Raw genomic sequence first — 13,842 nt, 5'->3', positions numbered from 1 at the left:
CTTTAAACGACATCTCCTCATAAACCGCTTAGCCAATTTCTTCCAAACTTTACAGGAATGTTCCTTGGGTGGTCCCCTTTGAAAATTGTTCAAAGAATGGAATTCCATGCAGAACTCTGGTTGCCATGGCAACGGAAAGGAAAAACTTTAAAAATCTTATTTTTCAAAACCACAAGGCCTAGAGCCTTAATATTTGGTATATAGCATCATCTAGTGGCCCTCTACCAAAATTGTTAAAACTATCCCCCTGGGGTCAAAAATGGCCCTGCCCCGGGGGTCACTTGTTTTACATAGACTTACATAGGGAAAACTTTAAAAATCTTCTTCTCAAAAACCACAAGGCCTAGAACCTTGAAAATTCTCCTGGGGTCAAAAATGGCCCCGCCCCAGGGGTCACTAGTTTCATTACATAGTGTTATATAGTAAATCTTTAAAAATCTTCTCCGAAACTGTAAGGCCCAGGGCTTAGATATTTGGTATACAGCATCATCTAGTGGACCTCTACCAGATTTGTTCAAATTATTGCCACAGGGTCAAAATTGACCCCGCCTAGGGGGTCCTTGTTTTTACGTAGTGTTATATAGTAAATCTTTAAAAATATTCTTCTCCAGAACGTAAGGCCAGGAGAATAGATATTTGGTATACAACATCATCTTGTGGACCTCTATCAAAGTTGTTCAAATTATTGCCACAGGGTCAAAATTGGCCCCGCCCTGAAAGTTATTTGTTTTTATATAGTCTTATATAATAAAACTTTAAAAATCCTCTTCTCCAAAATATAAGACCTAGAGCTTTCATATTTGGTATATAGTGTTACCTAGAAGACCTACACCAAAGGTATTCAAATTATTGTCCCGGGGTCAAATTGGCCTTGCTCAGGGGTCATTTGTTTTTACATTGTCTTGTCACTGAACATCTTTTCCTCTGAAAGTAAAGGTCAGAATGACTCCATACTTGATATGTAGCATCCTTACATGGTCCTTTCTCAACTTTGTTCAAATGGTTTTGTTTGGCCCCTTTTAGGGGTCACCAGAGCAAAAAATAGAAAAACCTTTAAACAACTTGATCTTATTAACTGCTTGATGGATCTTCAAGTCTGAAGCATCCTAGCATGGGCCTCTGTCAGGTCTTTCAAATAATTTTGTTTGGCCCCTTTTAAGGGCCACCAGAGCTAAAATTAGTAAAAAAACATAACATTTTCTTCGCATGAACCCCTTGATAGATCTTCAGCAAATTTGGTTTGAAGTGTCCTTGCATGGACCTCTCTTAAATTTGTTCACATAATTTTGTTTGGCCCGGTTGCCATGGCAACCTAAAGGAAAATGTCAACAATTGGTTATAATCATCTTCTTCTCCTAAACCGCTTTGACAATTTTGATGAAACTTCATAGGAATGATCCTTGATTGGTGCTTTTTCAAAATTGTTCAAAGAAATTAATTCCATTTAGAACTCTGGTTGACATGGCAACCTAAAGGAAAAGTGTCAACAATTGGTTACAATCATCTTCTCCTAAACCGCTTGGGCAATTTTGATGAAACCAAGAATGATCCTTGGTTGGTGCTTTTTCAAAATTGTTAAAAAAAATTAATTCCTTGCAGAACTCTGGTTGCCATGGCAACCTGAAGGAAATTATAGGCTGTCGTGTCCGCGCTGTGACTTTCTCTTATATGGACAGATTTTAAAATGAAAATGCCATATGTTTTCAACATACCAAGACAATGTGTCGTGTGCAAGACCCATGTCCCTACCTCTAAGGTGAAAGATACACAAAGTGTTTATTCACAATGGAATGCTGAATATGAGGATATAAAGAGTGTTGGCTGTCATTTAGTATGATTGTTGTTTTTTTTGCTCAGAGGCAATTTAATATAACTTGCAATATGTATTTGACACATAAAGGCAAGATAAACTTTTTATACGCCCGAAGGGTCGTATTATGTTATGGCCTCCATCGTCTGTCCGTCTGTCTGTCCGTCTGTCCGTCCGTTAGCAATTCCGTGTCCGGGCCATAACTTGGTAACTAATAAAGCGATTTTCAAATAACTTTATACAAATCATCACTACATTAAAAGGATGTGTCGCGCGCAATTTCCAGGTCCATACCTTAAAGACTAGAATCACCATGGGGGTGCGTTAGCAATTCCGTGTCCGGGCCACAACTTTGTAAATAATAAAGTCATTTTCAAATAACTTTATTCAAAGCATCATTACTTTAAAAGGATGTGTCGCGCGCAATTTCCAGGTCCACACCTCAAAGACTAGAATCACCATGGGGGGGGGGGGGGGGCGTTACAACTTTGTCTCTAATAAAGTCATTTTCAAATAACTTTATACAAAGCATCATTACATTAAAAGGATGTGTCGCGCGCAATTTCCAGGTCCATACCTCAAAGACTAGAATCACCATGGGGGGGGGGGGGTTACAACTTTGTCACTAATAAAGTCATTTTCAAATAACTTTATACAAAGCATCATTACATTAAAAGGATGTGTCGCTCGCAATTTCCAGGTCCATACCTCAAAGATTAGAATCACCATGGGGGGGGGGGGCGTTACAACTTTGTCACTAATAAAGTCATTTTCAAATAACTTTATACAAAGCATCATTACATTAAAAGGATGTGACGCGCAATTTCCAGGTCCATACCTCAAAGACTAGAATCACCATGGGGGGGCATTAGCAATTCTGTTTCCGGGCCATAACTTGGTTACTAATAAAGCGATTTTCAAATAACTTTATACAAATCATCACTACATTAAAAGGATGTGTCGCGCGCAATTTCCAGGTCCATACCTCAAAGACTAGAATCACCATGGGGGTGCGTTAGCAAATCCGTGTCCGGGCCACAACTTGGTCACTAATAAAGTCATTTTCAAATAACTTTATACAAAGCATCATTACATTAAAAGGATGTGTCGCGCGCAATTTCCAGGTCCATACCTCAAAGGCTAGAATCACCATGGGGGGGGCGTTAGCAATTCTGTGTCTGGGCCACATCTTTGTTACTAATAAAGTGATTTTCAAATAACTTTATACAAATCATCACTACATTAAAAGGATGTCACATGCAATTTCCAGGTCCATACCTCAAAGTCTAGAATCACCATGGGGGGACGTTAGCAATTCCATGTCCAGGCCATAACTCAAAGACTAGAATCACCAATGGGGGGCGTTAGCAATTCTGTGTCCTGGCCACATCTTTGTTACTCGTCCGTTAGCAATGGGGGGACGTTAGCAATTCCATGTCCAGGCCATAAATCAAAGACTAGAATCACCAATGGGGGGCGTTAGCAATTCTGTGTCCTGGCCACATCTTTGTTACTCGTCTGTTAGCAATTCCGTGTCCAAAAGGATGTGTCACGCGCAATTTCCAGGTCCATACCTCAAAGACTAGAATCACCAGGGGGGGGGGGCGTTAGCAATTCTGTTTCCGGGCCACATCTTTGTTACTCGTCCGTTAGCAATTCCGTGTCCGGGCCATAACTTGGTAACCAATAAAGCGATTTTCAAATAGCTTTATACAAATCATCACTACATTAAAAGGATGTGTCGCGCGCAATTTCCAGGTCCATACCTCAAAGACTAGAATCACCATGGGGGGGGGGGCGTTAGCAATTCTGTGTCTGGGCCACATCTTTGTTACTAATAAAGTGATTTTCAAATAACTTTATACAAATCATCACTACATTAAAAGGATGTCACATGCAATTTCCAGGTCCATACCTCAAAGTCTAGAATCACCATGGGGGGACGTTAGCAATTCCATGTCCAGGCAATAACTCAAAGACTAGAATCACCATGGGGGGGGCGTTAGCAATTCTGTGTCCGTGCCACATCTTTGTAACTCGTCCGTTAGCAATTCCGTGTCCGGGCCATAACTTGGTAACTAATAAAGCGATTTTCAAATAACTTTATACAAATCATCACTACATTAAAAGGATGTGTTGCGCGCAATTTCCAGGTCCATACCTCAAAGACTAGAATCACCATGGGGGGCATTAGCAATTCTGTGTCCGGGCCACATCTTTGTTACTCGTCCGTTAGCAATTCCGTGTCCGGGCCATAACTTGGTAACTAATAAAGCGATTTTCAATTAACTTTATACAAATCATCACTACATTAAAAGGACCTCAAGCCGAATCTTCTTCGGGCGTATAATGCTCCGTTTCGCGGTGCTTTTGTTATGTAGTTGTTCATAGATCAATGTCACATTGGGGGGCATTTGTCACATACTTTGACAGCTCTTGTTCAATATTCTTTGAGAAACAAGCTATATTAATAACAAAGGTTAAACTCTTTTACTCAGGTGAGCGATTTAGGGCCATCATGGCCCTCTTGTTTTATGTATTATTTATTTATCATATGCATTGACAATTGATTATAATATCATAATATATTATTTATTCTTTTATTGTATGTATTCTAGATCATTAAATAAATATAAGTAAATATGCATTCAAATTTCTGTATGTAGTCTTAAATAATAAATGTTGATATTGTTAAGACCAAAATCCGCTGGACTTTAGACCAATATTCCCTGGAATTCAGACTAAAATCCACTGCAAAGCCTCTCAAAAGTATGGTAGCATGTATTTGTGTCTGTCTTTTACCTTAAAGGTTGTACCCACCAGGAATACTTTTTGTATCCTCTCAAAATTCAGACTAGGAAACTGACTTGAGGTTGAATATATAAGATTATGTTTTTCATCATCTTCAGACAAATAGAAAATAGCTATCAGCTAAAATCTTATTCAACAATAAATGTTTGAGAATGCTAAATATTAGCAGTACACATGGTATAAATCTTGTGAAACACATAGCAATAACGTGCTAAATAATGCACGTGAATCTAGGTAACTTGTAGTAGTAGAAGTCAAGTATCATCTTGGTTTATTACAGCAGAAGCAGTGATTACGAACTTCGTAATCACAGCCCCAGAAACAGAAGCGTTTTTGTTAAATCTCCCAGGTTGCGGAAACATGGCACATCGCAGGTGCGGATCCAGGAATTGATGTTAGAGGGGTAGTAACTTAGGGGCGCAACTTTTGACATGTGCTCCTCCCTCAGAACCGAAAGTATATGGCATAAACTGTTTTACGGGAATTTGGGGTTACTCCCTCATGTATGTAGTCGGAAATGGTGCATTATGAGCTTATTTTATTACCTTTGTTTCTCCGATATTGATGAAAACAGTAAACTTCGATTATTTTAGAGGTGGCGCACGCCGGGCGCTTAAACCGCTAGCGCTTCGACCAAATTCCTTGAGCTACACAGTCGGTCCAAGGCCAATTCCCCGCTATTTTGGCGCGAACACAAAACCATCGACTGTCCCCCCGGACCTGGGGTGGGGGATGCTTACCATTGACTGGTGCATTACTTTAGCGACAGCGATAGGTTTTCATATTACTTTTTCCCTGTTTGAATGTAATATCTTAATTGTCTGTTAATATGTTCACTGATAAAACTTTTGCGGCCTGGCACATTGCATCTCATTAGTCATGGCAGTATTCTTCAAGTTCAGGCTTCTTTTTTTCAAAATTCAAAATGTTTATTTTCTAACCCATTCATTGATTTATCAACACCATATTCACACATTCTCATTTACAAGAGGTTTGATAGTGATAAATCAAATGTGTAACGTATGGCACCATCACTCTGGTGAACGAGAATAATTTCATATAGCACAATGTACATGAAATAATGACAGTATGGCGAGTCGTTCCTTCACTATTTTTACCCATAAATACCATAAATTAAGCCTTTTCATACAATAGATCTCCATCACCTCTCCGACTCCTTTATAATTTGTGTAAATATATGAACATAATCATGTGGTCTTTAACAAAGATAGAAGTGTAAAAAAGTTTATATCTTCGACTTCAAAGAACTTCATTAATGCTAATTCTTGACCAAATTTTAGTTGCCTTTAACCTTGAAAATAATCGGTTAAATGGCAAGATGTTTGTAATCAAGCTTAACGACAGCGTTTTTGTGACATTGATGAAAGATGGATTTTTTTGTTTGTCTTTTTTTCAATCGGATAAAAAATTGTACTAGTATCTGATACAGGGTTAATGAAGCAATACGATGGTTAGACGTCATGCTAACCATTGTATAGTATAACAGCGATGAGGAATATGGATAAGTCGACAGTTGACAGGTAAGGACATTGAAAGAAGTGTCATTTTGCTAATTTTTGCTTTAAATATGGCAATATTTTTCTTTATTCCCATTTCCTACATGTTCCCATTACAAAATCTTACCTGTCCTTCCAATTGGAAATTTCCCATTTTAAAACTGAACTTTATTCTCCAATTGGAATTTTCCCATTAACCAAATATTCCAATTGGAATTTTCCAATGTTCATACTTTCCCACTTTGAATGTGGGAATCCTCCAATTGGAAAGATTCACTCATGGGAAGGATTCGCAAACAAATGCCTTAAATGAATCTATCGGTTCTTCATTTTTAATGAATATATTATTTTTCATGTAATGAGTGTAAAATATTCTTAATTAAACAGTCAATTTCAATTTTAAAAATTATGTTCCAAATTCTCCCACAATTTTAATAGAGCCAGTTTTCCAATTGGAAAAGCTTGAAAAAGCCATTTTCCAATGGGAAGGCCATTTTCCAATGGGACTCCCATTGGAAAAGTTGACTTTAAATGCCAAAAAAACATATTTCTAAATTAAATTTCAGGAAACAAAAAATATCTCTTATTAGTATTACCTAACACATTTTAAAAATACAAAAATAAAAAACATTGGGTGAAAAATAAAACAAATAAGTTTGCAAAAATTCCGGATTTGCAAACTTAATCCGGATGCTGTTAATACAACTGCTGATACCCATCCTTCGCAAATAAACAAAACGCCAAATATGAGTTTATAATTAGGCCTAAAAAAATTGTTTGGTTAGGGTTACATCCTTTTCAAAAATAGGTAGGGTAGGTAGGCTTTTTTTTTTTTTTTATTAGTCTTTATATAAGAATGTCATTTTCATCATTAGAGAATGGTGTTAAAGTTATCTTCTATATAAGCATTTAAGGTTTTAAACTACATATTGAAAAGCAAAAAAAAAAAATAAGCAAAAAAAATAATAATTTTTTTTTAGTTTTTCATTGTTTTTTTCATACTGACTATAAAAACGGTAGGGTCGGCGCCTATTCCGTAGGTAGGGTCGGGTAACCCGAACCAAATGTATTTTTTTTTTTGGCCGAAAACGATGCTCAGTCTCTAAGTAAAAGTAAACATATATCCGGGTTATAAGTTCTGCGTTTTGAATCGGGAGGTTGTATTCGACTCGAGTGAAAGTTGGCAGATTTGTTTTTCACGAGGCGCCAGCTGAGAGAAATCAAAACAAGATTCCAATAAGACATTCCGGATCAAATCGCCGTATGACAAACCCTTTCATTGTATACATTGCTGGTGAAATCAGGTAAAAGAAACATATTTTGATAATAAATGTCATATTTTGTTTAAAGACGTCACTTTAAAATCTCGTAATGACACGCGTATGATGTGACGTCAGCAGAGTGGAATACGGCCTAATAGCACTTGAATGTACTTATACTTATTTTGCGATATGTATTGCTTGTTGATTTAGGTATGTAATAAAATATATCTGGTTGATTGCTTATTAAGGCGAAATCAGAGTAACCTACCTCTAAAGTAAGATGCTGGTATTGTCGCAATGCAGTAAAACAGTAGAATCTTGTCTTAACGACAGTCGGCATGCGATACGGCCGAATATCAGTGTCCTCACCAGATGGTGGCATGAGTCGAATGCCTATTGTTGAAGCAATGCAGGTATTACAAACCGACTGGAAATTAGTAAACATATATTGTTAGATATACATCGAGTTATAGATATTTCCAGCATAGATTTTACTGTGTTTGGACGAACAGTCTACAATGATGAATATCATCATCGCCACCACTAACAACAACAACACCGACATCATCACCACCACCACCATCATAAGCAGCAGCAGCACCACCACCACCAGCATCAACATCAGCATCGGCATCGTCACCTAAACCACCACCATCACTACCATCGACAATACTTTTACCACCAAACCACCACCATCATCATCATTTCACCACCATTAACATCATCATCAGCAGCAGAAGCATTAACATCATCATCATCATCATCATCATCGTCATCATCAATCCCTCCATCTTCACCATCATCACCACAACAACCATCACCAGCATTATCATAATAATCATCATCAGCAGCAGCGGCAGCAGCAGCAAGATGCATCTTCACCATCATCATCACATCCACCACCACCATCATCATCATCATCATCATCATCGTCATCATCGACTTTCATCAATATTATATGTCTTAAATTAATCATGATCACCATCAGTATATGTAATAACAATTTAAGCGTATTTCATCCCCCATCAGCGATAAAGTACACTTTTCATGTACAGTGTACGCCAAATATATCATGAAAGGGAGGTTTTTCGTCATTATTTCAAAATGTTTCTGCGATGAAGTAGTGTAATGTCGTTAGGTTTCACCCCTCTTTGTATAAAATCAAAACATCTTAAGATAAAGTTAAATAATTGTAACATGTAGCGAATAAGGTTACTAACCTATCCCTGTACGATAATGCCGCTATTGTGGAATGCCTTGATTTAAACGATTATATGATCTTACGATATTTACACATAATTACACATCTCCTCAACAGTAAATAATCGGTTTTAATTCCCATCTGAACCTTTAAAATTAATAAAATAAGAAAAACTTAAAAAGAACCTGGTATCGACCTACCATATGTTTCGTGCTTAACTATTTTATTAAAAAGAAAGAAAACACTTAAACACTGTCCTATACTTCCGTGTTCTCAAGTTAAGAAGATTAAACGGAAATCAATATACGAGTATATCATTTTTCAAAAATGCAATACCGATCACTCTTATCAGGTTTATTTACTTTCACTTTCGGTTTATTTTCCGAGTATAGCAACAACAAAAATATTTACTACTTAATCGATAACAACAATCAAAGCGCGAGGCGCTGAAAGACTATCTGCGGGCAAATATGTGAGAGTTACAAATTTTATTTGAACTATGGGAATGGTTGAAGGGCACATAAATAAAAGTGAAAAATGTGCCGAGAGCGCTTGTGCCCACACTGGACAAGGAAACAAACATATCTATATCTTTATGGCGTCTTGTGTCATTTTGTTTTTGTAAATGTCACTTTAATCGTCGTAATCCCATATCCCCATGTATTTAGTGTTACAATGCATGCCCCATTTCAAGCGTTTCTAAAGGTTTTGCGTTGCTTTGATTAGATACCATACAAAAGGAAAATACAATACATCATATATATATATATCATTTCCTTTTATTAACATACACGTTTTGTTTAGGGAAAATCATTTTTTACAGACAACTTCAGCAATAATTCCATTCAAAATACACAGCTTATCACTTCAGTCGACGCAACCCATGTATTTGAAGTTACAGTAAATGCTCTTTTCAGTCGCGTCTAAAGGTTTTTCGGTGTTTTGATTAGATAGCATACGTTAGACAAGTTTTATGAACTTACACGTTTTAATTCTTTAAGGAAAATGATTCTATTTTAACGAGCAACTTTAGCAATAATACCTTTTAAAATGCAGAACTTATCAGATGGTCGTTTTCCCGCGGTGAGGACAAACATGTGGTCAGTTAATGTATGTAGAAACTGTATGTTTAGAATACCGGTCAGTTTATGTAGTTTAATCTATTTTTAGATTATCGGAACTAGTCTGTTTTATGAATGAGAATATGATTGTGCTTTTTAAAATTTATTGATACATTTTATGTTATTAATGTTTTATGTAAGTACCTGTGTAGAAATACTACTAGTGCTGTTACAAATGCTTCGTACTCTTTGGATGTTAAACAGGTTTAAACCGAAATACTTTGCTTCACCAAACGTATGCATGACTCACTGTCGTATCAGGGCATGTGTGCTTATATAAATTGAAAGCCTAATGTCTAAAACTATGCCAAGAATACACCGGAACGAAGCTTTTATGCAAAAAATGAAAACATCTTATTAGAAATATAAACGCCTAAAATCATAGAATGAATAGTATCTTGTTATTGTGTTGCAGGTAAATTACAATGTATAGTATTTGAAGCATTAGCAATGCGAAACCTGAGATACAACTATTTTAAACTTAGACGATTATTTTTGTTTCTTATCTCATAAAAGTCAAATATAAAAGCAACATTACAAATAAGCGTGCTTCAGGGTCACGTCAGGTTATAATAACAAATCCTGCAGGCGATGGGACACTTGCGGTCGGTAATCATTTCTGGAACATCATGGGCTAAACTCAGAGTGAATATCAATATGTTATCTTCCTACCAGAGCCTCCTATCTTGACCCTCATTAATCGGATAAATATAACGATCTAAAAATAGTTATATTCTGCTAAAAATAAAACGCCGGGATACATAATTACATCGCAGAAATAGCTGACAAGCAAAAACTCATACTCGGACTGCAACACAACTAATCTATTTTTATGGTTTCGACGTCATTCTGCTAAACATAGAGCGCATTGAGACAAAAAATGGGTTAAAACGACATAAATATAAGTAGTTCTCTGGAGTTTGTGGTCTTAAGACTACCTGCGCACATGCGCAGATAGTCTAAAAACTGAACCTTCTGAAGAAACTATTCCGTAAGAATGTAACTGTTGTCTGTTGTTTATATGTATGAAAAGGCAGCAAGTATTTAAGCAATGCTTGCATTTCATGTCATACGAACACATGCCAATTAGTAGGATTTCGACTGATTCCAAACCAGGGGCGGTTCCAGGAATTGACGTTAGAGGGGCGTAACTTAAGGGCGCAACCTTTTGACATGCGCCCTCCCTTAGAATGTCAAATGTATGGCCTAAACTATTTGCATGTGGGCTTGGTTTTACTTTCTCAAGACCATTTTAACAACTTGTAGCCAGAAAATGGTGCATTTTGAGCATGTTTTATTACTTTTTTTCTGTCCCATATTGAAATAAAAGTAATCTAGGACCATTTTTTAGAGGGGTTGCGCGCCGGATGCCCCCCCCCCCCCACACACACACACCTCAAAACACACACACACCTCAAAATCCGCCAGCGCAAAAATATATTTATTATGGCAAATTCATTTATAGAGAGCGCTTATATTACAAATTATGGAACACCAAGGGAATCCAGTCAACGTTTAACACCCAATCTGGCTCCTTTTCTAAATAACGAACTCATTTGACATTTCATACTTAAGGCGTTTTTTATCGAACAAGGGCCCTTGGAAAAACGGACGGCTGAGCATTTTGCATCTTCCGTGTTGCAGACGACATCTTTAACTAGAAGATTGGTGCTGTCTGTGCTCAATATTGCTATGAAACCATATACACTTGCAATGTTGCACAATAAGTCAACGTCGAATTTTCTGTAAGTGCTTGAGTTGGTCGAACATGTATAGCGCCGCCGACCGCCAGAACAGCCAGTTTTTATATGCCAGTGAATCGTCGTACGCCTGCAAAGATGGCCTGAAGTTAAGCCTTGGCATTATGTATTTTGTCAAATCAACGAAATTGATCACGTTTTCTGTTCTTCGCTGAAAAGTAAAATCACGGTGACCATACAAAATTTCGTATACATGAGCGGTTCAAACGGCACCGTTCATGGCATTTCCTCTATTTTGTTTACAGCAATTTACTTTTCAGTATTGGAAAATTGATTATATTAAGTAAAACTGGTTTTCTGTAACGTTATATTACCTTAAACCTAATTACGTATTAACGTCAATTTTAATACACGAGTACATTGTTGCTGTGTAGAAAAAAATCCCGGTTCAGGAATATTTCTAATTTAATATTATTGTGAGCATTTTATTTCAAGGATTCTGGACTTGCAGAGCTCAAATAACACTTGTTGGACATATAAAAAAGCGTGCTAGCGCTCAGTAGCGTTTCTGGAGATATGTTGTTTAGAGCAAGAACGTTCTATTAAAGAAAATCAGGAAAGCAAGTAGAAATTGTGATGAGCGAATATTACTCTGTTTCGTTCTTCTGGCGAAAATATTATCCAGCATGTATGGAAGCGTGATTTATGTCGACTTGACGAGTTATGTCAACTGTAAGGTTCTTAAGCTAGAGAAACAAATCGTGTTGTTTCGGGAGTTATTTGATTCGAATGTCTTTTGCTGATATTATCCGTGCTCTGCAAATCCGCGACATCGCTGGCAATAACGTATTCACACCATAACAATTTCATTCCACACATATTATGACTGGATTTTTTTCAGACGTCCTGTATCCCGTATTACGTCGAGGTCGGTGTGCCAACGCGTATCCGTCGAGATCGTGGATTTTTGTATTCACTACGAAGCAAGTGAATACACTGTTGGCTGTTTTTTCAGAAGCACGTTTCGTTCGTGACGGATCATGATTACACACAAACAAAGTTTTAATCACAGCACCATGTAGTGCTATGCAGGGCATTTTATAGAGCACGACGTGATACGAAAATATTTTGTCATCTGAATATATTACTGAGACAATCATTCTGATTACGTTAAACTATCTAATTATCAGTAAGTTCACGGTCATGTCATTAATCATAATGAGTTCCCAAATAACATAATTGGCGAACCCTTATGGCTTGGTGGATATGCAACTGCTTTAATACGAATAATTCGAATCCCAATTTGGATTGCTTTAATATTGCATTTTGGATCGCAGAAATGCAAAGTCCTTTTTACAGCCTAGTAGGTTTACATACATGGTAGTTATTATTTCACTTAATTTTACTGCATTGATGCGAAGTTTCTGCATAACTCTCACTTAGTTGGAAATTCCGTTGCGATATAAAACAGGAATACTGATTTTACAGATGCTTGTTATAGCGCATACCAACAGTAATATAACTGTAAATGACCAGAAAGGTCACGAGCCGGATCAATCACTCTTTATTTTTTTAAACTATTTGCGTTTAACCAGGCATTTCACTTCTATATTCTTTACGTTATCGTGTGTGTCGTTGTTATATAAAAAAAGGTTATATGGTCTAATTACAAAGATTTAGGCTTCAGTAATACGTCATGCACTAAACACTTATTAATCTAAATATTATATGCTTTTAATTATTGTCCTTGTAATCAGTGATCTAAGTATGTACAAATGAATGGGAAGGTCACAGAGAGTCAATTGAAGTATGTACATTTCTTTCTTTCTTTTATTAGTTGTGAAATGTATTTCTTCTGCTATACGGAACATACAACAACGTGTTCAAAATTACAACTCAAGTTGGCTTAAATCTTCTTCAAGTATGACTTCATAATAACATTCAATATTTGTGACAAAATGTACAATTATACTAAAACACTTTATTGTTCAATTGTAAAGACATTTTAAGAACAAGCTGTTCCATTTATTTACCACATGTGTGTATCATCAGATATTGACAATTGTCACACATCATGTATAGGAAATGAATGTGTTCGAAAACAAGAACGCTATTTTGTCAGTTTACACATATCACGTGTCTATTTAAAACAAACCAGTACCAATTAAGAACACAATACAGTTAAACAAATTCACCGGCTGAATATTCGCGTATATGTTACTACGCAGACTTACAACATGATATGTGCCTCAACTGACACTTAACAACTATCTAATTTGTTTCAACATGTATCTCAACCTCACATGTATATCAACCTCACATGCGACTCAACCTCACATGTTTCACAACCTCACATGCGACTCAACCTCACATGTTCCAAAACCTCACATGCGACTCAACCTCACATGTTTCACAACCTC

General features: G+C 36.8%; 1 protein-coding gene across 2 annotated transcripts in view; it reads right to left on the bottom strand.

Moving 5' to 3' along the window:
* LOC128219091 (uncharacterized) overlaps positions 1-8,941 on the bottom strand; it is a 36,020-nt gene extending 27,079 nt beyond the window's left edge. Inside the window, exons 1-2 of one of the 2 annotated variants that reach the window (XM_052926914.1) lie at positions 8,802-8,941; positions 7,669-7,827 (exon numbers count right to left, since the gene is read on the bottom strand). The gene's annotated coding sequence lies outside the window, so the exon portion shown is untranslated. The other variant, XM_052926913.1, reaches the window with a different exon arrangement.
* Between the last annotated feature and the right edge of the window lie 4,901 nt (positions 8,942-13,842).

Source organism: Mya arenaria, chromosome 15 (assembly GCF_026914265.1).
Source record: "Mya arenaria isolate MELC-2E11 chromosome 15, ASM2691426v1".
NCBI lineage: Eukaryota > Metazoa > Mollusca > Bivalvia > Myida > Myidae > Mya > Mya arenaria.
Note: the sequence above shows the minus strand (reverse complement) of the source record. Positions and strands in the feature narration are given on the sequence as shown.